The following is a 6,405-nucleotide window of genomic DNA, read 5'->3' on the forward strand; positions in this document are numbered from 1 at the left end:
TAATCCTTATGCCAGACACAAGTTCAAAATTGGGAAGAGACCTGAAGCAATATAAAAATTATACTCCCTCTGTCCCATAATAGTAGCAGTTGATGAATGTAATTTGTCTACGCAACGTTATCAAAAAACTAGATTACATAAAACAATAAATTAAAAATAGTACTCCTAATTTTTACTTGAGTGTTCAGATAGATTCTGGATTTTTCAATAACTTCGTTACTGCATTTTAAACTTATAGGGAGGATCCCTTGGCTGCGAAGCTTTGCTTTCCCTGTGTGCGTGAGCGTAAAATTATTGGAGCCATCGCTCTTCATTGCTTCTAGCATAACTTGTTGAAGTGACAGAAACGTATTATCCAGTATTTCGGGAGAAATACTATCAAAGGCTAATATGGTGCCTCTTCTGCTAAGAGGAATATGTCTAAGTTTTTCAAGTTTTTCTCCATAATCTTTGCATTTAACTGAAATAAAACGATTGATTTCGGTCAGCGGATGAAATTAGAAAAAATTATCATTCATAATAATTAGATTAACCTAAAAATCGAAAGATGTGTTAAAACAAATGACAGATGTCATGAAACATTGATTTTGATTGAAGGCTTCGCAATTTTGCGCTACAACATAACTTACAGCTGCATTCGTCAATAATTCCCGTTTAAATATTTACTTGCTACGATTATTATGGGACAGAGGGAGTATCTATCTATATTTATAAGCGAGATTGGCCTATAATTTCCCTTTCTTATATCTGCCTCATAAAAGAGTTGGAGAGCTCTCTCTCTCTCTATTTCTCTCTCTCTATTTCTCTCTCTCTCTCTCTTCTGGAAATGTAAGTGCAAGGCTAGTGTGGTAGCCAGCCTTCAAGATGGCCCCAGTGAGCCTCTTCCCCTGGCATTTACACCCTGTGTAGTCCCCTGCTAGCTGACATCAGGCATGACCTGAGTAACCAACAGAATACAGTGGAAAAACAATGCGACTTCGGAGATTAGGTCATAGAAGCCATTGCAGCTTCCATCAGGTCTCTGACTGTTCACTCTGGACAAAGACAGACATCCATGTCACAAGAATACTCAAGCAGTCCTGTGTAGAGGACTACATGGAAAACTAACCTGTGCACACCAATTTGCCAACAAGGTGAATGAGACACCCTGGAAGTGAGTACCCCAGGCTATCACACTGCTGAAATCTGACTACAACCTCGTGAAGAGATTCTAAACCACAACCCTGATCCTTTCTGAAGGACCCACAGAGAGATAACTGTTGCTTTAAACCATTACATTTTGGGGTGATTTATTATGCAGCAATAGATAACTAATAAAACTAGAATTATGTCTATAAATGTTTGGTAGAACTCAAGGGTGAAGCCACTCAAATCTGGAAATTTCCTTGTGGGAAGATTTCTGACTACTGATTTATTTAATGGTTATTGTGCTATTTAGGTTTTCTATCTCTTTGATAGAAACATCTTTACTTTTGAAGAATTTATCCATTTTATCTGACAAATTCAATATCCTCTTTGCTTTTTAATGCCTGTAGTGTCTATGTATAGTTAAGCCTTTTTCATTATTACTACCATTTTTGTCTTAATCTTATCAAGAGATCTGTCCATTTTAATCATCTTTTCAAGAACTTTTAGCTTTATTGATTCTATCTTTGCTTTCTAATTCTGTTCTTTATTTCCTTCAACTTTGAGAGAATTTGCTATTTTTTTCCTAACTTCTTGAAATGGACTCAGATAATTAATTTTCAGACTTAATTATTTTATTTAATTAGTACTTTAAATATAAACATTTAAAAATATAAATTTCCTGCTAATTCCTATTTTGGTGGCATCTCTCAAGCTCTGAATATATTATTTTCATTATCATACTCTAAAATATCTCCTGCCGAGACCGGTTTGGCTCAGTGGATAGAGCGCCGGCCTGCGGACTGAAAGGTCCCAGGTTCGATTCCGGTCAAGGCCATGTACCTGGGTTGCAGGCACATCCCCAGTAGGAGATGTGCAGGAGGCAGCTGATCGATGTTTCTCTCTCATCGATGTTTCTAACTCTCTATCTCTCTCCCTTACTCTCTGTAAAAAATCAATAAAATATATTTTTTAAAAAAATAAAATATTTCCTAATTTACATTATCGTTTTTTCCCCTTATAACATGGGTTACTGAGAAGTGTTTCTTAATTACCAAACACAAGAGACTTTCTAGTTATTACTTTCTACCGCAATTACACTGTGATCTGAGAACATTCCTTGTATGATTTTAATCCTTTCAAATTTATGGAGACTTGCTTGAGGAAGCAGTATATGGTTAAATTTTATAAATGGTCTGAGTAAACTTGAAAATTATTAAATGCAGTATTATTTATAACCATTAGGTTTACTGTTAATTAATTATTCACATTTATCTATCTTTTTGGAATTTTGTCTTCTAGCAATTAGTGAAAAATCACAGTATTTTAAAAAATATATTTTAATTGATTTCAGAGAGGAAGGGAGAGGGAGAGAGAAATAGAAACATCAATGATGAGAGAGTATCATTGATCGGCTGCCTCCTGCATGCCCCACACTGGGGATCAAGCCCACAACCTGGGCATGTACCCTGACTGGGAATCAAACGGTGACCCCCTGGTTCACACAGGTCAATGCTCAACCACTGAGCCATGCAGGCCAGACGAAAAATCACAATATTTTAAACTTGTCTATTTCTCCTTATACCTGTTAATTTCCATATTATAAAGGCCATGGTACTAGTTATATAAAAGTTTAATATTGCCTGACCGGTTTGGCTCAGTGGATAGAGCGTCGGCCTGCGGACTGAGGGGTTCCGGGTTCGATTCTGGTCAAGGGCATGTACCTTGGTTGCGGGCACATCCCCGGTGGGGAGTGTGCAGGAGGCAGCTGATCAATGTTTCTCTCTCATCAATGTTTCTGGCTCTCTATCTCTCTCCCTTCCTCTCTGTAAAAAATCAATAAAATATATTTTTAAAATATTTTTTTTAAAAAAAGTTTAATATTGTTATATCTTCCTGGTGAATTGAAACCTCTATCATTACGAAATGACCTCTTTATTTCTAAAAATAGATTTGACCTAGCACTCTTATCTGATATCAACATAGCTACACCACGAAGATCTGCTTCTGCCAGGCAACTAGGGGCCCTATCAGTTTAGACCACTTTAAAGTGAATTCATGGCTTGAGGGTTTTTAGATCTCCAAAATGCTGTAAATTTGGACTGCATAATCTTTTGAGAGCCACCTAACAGTTTTAAGTCCACAAGGACTTTTTCCTCTTTGTTCAATGCCAAGGCCTATGGGGATAGGAAGATAGGGTGTGTTTACCTCAAGCTCATCCTTCCTCTACGTAGAGTTAATGGGGAGAAGGGTTTCCTATTACATATTGCATCTCTGGTGAGATTTACTCTTACTTCTATGCCCGGCACTCTGTCAGGCTGTCAAAACCAAAGTTCAAGTTCATGCAGTTGAGCAAATGTTCTCAAGGCAAAAGCAATTTCAGACTTCAGCTTACCTCTGAGTTCCCACTTTATTTTCTAACTTGTTGAATCTTTTATGATTTTAAGATTTATATTGAACACTTACATTAAAACTTTGTTTTTAGCAGAAAGATTGATCTGCACAATTTAGCCCATCTTTTACCAGAGATGGAACTGTGCCTTTGCTTATGAAAAAAAAATGAATGAATAAGGAAAAGGGTACAAGGTGGCTTTGAAGTCAAGTAGACCTGGGTACAAATCCTAGTCATATCATACTTATTTCTATCATTCGCTTTCAAATCCACAGCAACTGTCATCATTTAAAAAACAAAACAATAAGACCCCTTATTTCACAAGATTGTTGTGAGAACTACAATAATCTACAAAGAGTCCGGCATCTAATAAGCACTCATATTACAGATGCTTTTCTTCCTCTGACTAGAATGGTCTTCTAAGCTCCCAAATCTATTCATCTTTAAAAGTCCAGGTAAAATGTTAATTCCTTTTCCCATCTACTCACTTCCAACATCAAAATTAATAGCTTCCTTACTACCTCCTCTTCACCTTTATTATCCTACTTATCACACTGTTCTGTAATTATTGTTTATTGGTTTATCTGCCCCTCTAGAATTGAGTTCCCTAATAGCAGGCTCTGTGTCTTATTAATCTCTGAATCCCTAATGCCTCAATAACTATTTAATAAATTGAAATCAAATCAATTTTCCCCTTTTCATAATTTCTGACAGAATTACAGAGTTCAATGAACTATCTGCTACCTAACTCTTTAAAAAATAGTCTCCTTTTTATTTAAGTTGGTGGCATTTACCTTTGCTGCATGTGTGATCAATACATGTGCAGAAGAGAGTTATATAGTAAGCATGAGGCTTACATGAACTCCCAGGTCCCTAGCACTGTGCCTGGATCATTGTGGGTGCTCAACGTTACCAAATTATTTCATTACTTTACTCCTTTATACGTGGTTTTTGTACTGTGTTTCTGAACAGCTCAGACTCATTTAACCTTTATTATGAAATATTTCAAGCGATCGGTATGCACAGAAAAATACAGCAAACACCATTGTAGCTATCAGACCTACCTAATACACAGACACAAACCCAAACAGGCAGCCAAAATGGAGAGACAAAAAAAAAACAAGCCCCAAATGAAAGAACAAGAGAATTCTCCAGAAGACCTAAATGAAAATGACATAAAAAATTCATCAGACATAGAGTTCATAATAATGATGGCAAGGATGTTCATCCATTAGCATTTTGCTTTACTTGCATCAGCTTTTTTTTTTTCTCTCAAAGAAATAAAGTAGATATGGGTACAGTTGTACAATTACTCAATCCCACTGCTCTCTCCCTCTCAAGCACATCCCATTCTCACAGGTAACCACTATTCCAGAATTGGAGCTTATCACTCCCATTGTATTTCTTCTTCTTCTTTTTTATGTTTTTGTTGATTTTAGAAAGACAGAAAGGGAGAGGGAGACATAGAAATATTGATTGGTAGCCTCCATACACACCCAGACCAGCAACCGAACCTGCAACCTGGGAAGGTGTCCTGACCCGAATGGGTGCACAGGAGCTGAGCCACACCAGCCAGGGCACCCACTGTATTCTTTATTCACTTATAACATGTTGGGTATTTACTATTATACAAAATATTATTTTACATGTTACATAAATGGTTTCATACTGTCTATATAATTCTTGAGTTTACTTTTTAATTTATATTTCTAAACTCTATCGTTATAGATATGGGCAGTTCTGTTTCATTTATTTTAGCTCTTGTACAGTGTGCCATTGTATAAACACATCACAATCTATCCATTCTTCTGTTGATAAGAATTAAGATTGTTATTTTTTTTATTTATTTTTTGCTGCAATGAACATGCTGTCTCCTTGTGCATGAAAGGAAGGGTGTCTCTAAGGAGCAAAACTTCCAAGGCATAAGATTATGTGCATCTTCAGCTTGACTAGACAGTGCCAAACTCTTCTCCAAACCAGCTGTACCAATTAATACTCCCACACACAGTATAAGAATGTCCCAGCGTTGAACATCTTTGCCAACAGTTGGTAACGTTAGACTTTTCATTTTCCACAACCTAATGTGAGAAATAATGACCTATCATTTTAAATATCCCTGATTATAAGTGAGGTCAAGTATCTTTCGGTTTTATTGGCCATTCTTGGTTCCTTTCACTCTAAACTGCTTTTATTACCTACGCCTTTTTCTATTGGATAATATGCCTTTTCCTTATTGATCTGTAGGTAGTTCTTTATATATTCAAGATGCTAAGTCATTTGTCAGTGATATGTGCCACAATATCTGCTTCAAGTCTGTCTTAAATTTGTCAGTCTTTTTCTTTAAGGTTTATGTTTTCTGTGTCTAGATTAATACATTCATCCCTGTTTCAATACCATACAGTCTTACATATTTTCTTTTAGTTTTGCTTTATGCATTTATGTTATTAACCCAACTAGAATTGACTTCTGTGTATGCAGGCAAGATCTTATTTTATCTTTTTTTGCCATTTGGATGACCAATTGTCCCAATACAACTTCCTGAATGGTTCATCCTTTCCCATGTTAATTTGTAAAGCCACACTGTCGTACAGTAAGTTTTCTTATATGGATAAATTTCCAAATAGACTTCTGTTCTACTGCTCTCATCTAAGGCGTAATATCACAGTAATAATCCCTTACACTTGAATAGCACACTAGAATTCACAAAGCACTTTCAAATCTAATATCCAATTCAAATCTCAAAACAATCCTGTGAATGAGGTGTTATTATTCATATTTATTTGGATGGAGAGGCCAAGGCTCACAAAAGTTAAGTGAATTACCCATGGCCACCAGATAGTAAGTAAAAAAAGCAAGGACTCAATCTCTTATCTTCAGTTACCACTCTT

Source organism: Myotis davidii, unplaced genomic scaffold (assembly GCF_000327345.1).
Source record: "Myotis davidii unplaced genomic scaffold, ASM32734v1 scaffold461, whole genome shotgun sequence".
In the NCBI taxonomy this organism is placed as follows: domain Eukaryota; kingdom Metazoa; phylum Chordata; class Mammalia; order Chiroptera; family Vespertilionidae; genus Myotis; species Myotis davidii.